Source organism: Zeus faber (genome assembly GCF_960531495.2).
Source record: "Zeus faber genome assembly, chromosome: 21".
Taxonomy (NCBI): Eukaryota; Metazoa; Chordata; class Actinopteri; order Zeiformes; family Zeidae; genus Zeus; species Zeus faber.
Window position 1 is genome coordinate 10,825,767 of NC_137208.1, and position 2,061 is coordinate 10,827,827.

Genomic DNA, 2,061 nt, shown 5'->3' on the forward strand with positions numbered 1-2,061 from the left:
GTGCGTTAGCCCCCCCCCTCCTCCCGCCTCCTTTTTTTACTTTTTTTATTTAGTCTTTCCTCCCGCACGCCTTCCGTAGTCCTTTTCCGCTCTCGGCGTCGCTCGCTGAGCACGTTTGAGCCGCGTTTTCCCAGCGTGCCGGAGTCGTTCCGGTACAACCCCCGATCCACGTGTCGGCCAGGAGGTGGGGGGGGGCTATTTAAGCCGGAGCGCTCCGACTCAATAAAACATGTATTTTACGACGTGTCCACCTCAAGAGGGCTGAACCGAGCACCGGCAGTTTGTGAGAGATGCCGGCGCTCAGGAGAAAGTCCCAGTTGCGCCAAAGAGTCAAAGGCAGAAGTGCCGGAGCTGCGTAACGGTGAGTGCCGGCCCACAACGCATTTTCTTATTTCTGTTGGTGGCTGTGAGGTGTAGGCCGTGTCCACACGAATACGGATGCATTTGATAAAAACGCGGTTTCCCGGTTTGAAAAAAATAAAATAAAAATTTGTTCGTAAAAAATTTCCGAAAGTTGCCCGTCCACACCGGAGCGCCGAGAAACGCCACTTCCGTTTGTCTAACACGCGCGCCAGCCGAAACCTCCCGGCGGCGACGGGACTGGTCCTGCTTTGTTTCACGAGCGCAAAGCAAGTTCTCACCGCGTCCAAATCAGGAGACGAGCGGCGGAAAACCCGACGGCGAACCTCACCTGATTAACCCGCCGGGGGTCGACGGCGGGCGCAACGGCGGCAGCAGCTCAGTCAGCGATCATAATGTTCATGCTCCTAAAGCTGGAATGACGCTAAAACTTGTAATGGGGAGGAGACACCGCCGACTAATTTAATCACTTGTAAACACGTAGTTAAACACAGCAGTAGTAAAAAAACACGGAAACAAACTGGTGTAAAAGTGTCGTGGTACTTGATCCCTGGCGATTCACACCCCTGCTCTCCACTTTCTGGAACCGTTTCAAGGACCTGTGTGTGTGTGTGTGTGTGTGTGTGTGTGTGTGTGTGTGTGTGTGTGTGTGTGCGTGTGCGTGGGGTGAAGCAGAGGAGTCGCTGTACAAGCTTTAATTGTTGGTTTGGCTCATTACACAGCTGCTCTCTCTCTCTCTCTGTTTTGGCTGTTTCTCTTCCCCTCTCGCCCCTTACTCTCCTCTCATCTTTATTCTCCCTCCTCCACCGTCTCTCCGTGCTCTTTTCGGCGTCGGCCCTTCATTTCATTCCCATTTCATTCCCTCGCTCATTTCGCCCTCGCTCATCCCTCTTTCTCCCCCCCCCCCGCCCCCGCCGACAGAGGACGGAACGCCGACGACGGGGACGGAGGCGTTCGACCGGGAAAAGCGACGGAGGGAAGAGGAGGGAGGAGGAAGGGGAAAACTAAGGACCACGGAAAGCAGGGCGGGGCGGAGGACGAGCCTTCCCGACTAACGCTGGAGGACCAAACGCTGCCAACTCGACAAACGTGTGGACGGGACGGACGGGGGTGGGTGGACAGGAACTGGAGGACTGCGTCGCGTGACCTGTTGTAGTGCCGTCACCGCCCTGTCGGTGGCGCTGCTGTGTGTAAATATAGATCATATAGAGACTACTGATACCTGCTTTTACTGCTACGCCCTCGGTAAGAAACAAAAAAAAAAAGCTCTTTTGGTGTGTGTGTGTGTGTGTGTGTGTGTGTGTGTGTGTGTGTGTGTGTGTGTGTGTGTGTGTGTGTGTGTGTGTGTGTGTGTGTGTGTGTGTGTGTGTGTGTCCGTGTGTGTGTCCGTCTGTCCGTGTGTCCGTGTGTCTGTCTGTGTGTCCGTGTGTCCTCTACCAAATGCCGACTGGAGGCAAACCCTTTTTCCTTTTTTTGGATTTTTTTTTTTTTATAAATTTGGTTACGCCCTTTAGACTTAATGCTGTGTTCACATGCGCTCCTTCGCTTTTCCGGAGCACATGCTGATGAAATGAGGGCATATGTGGCTTCCCCACTCTCCTTCTTTCCTTCCGCAGAGTTTCTACTCCCAATTAGACTTTTTTCATTTGGGTTTAAATCGAGAGCCTGTGATTGCCCTCCCTGTGTTACTCCTTTTGTAAG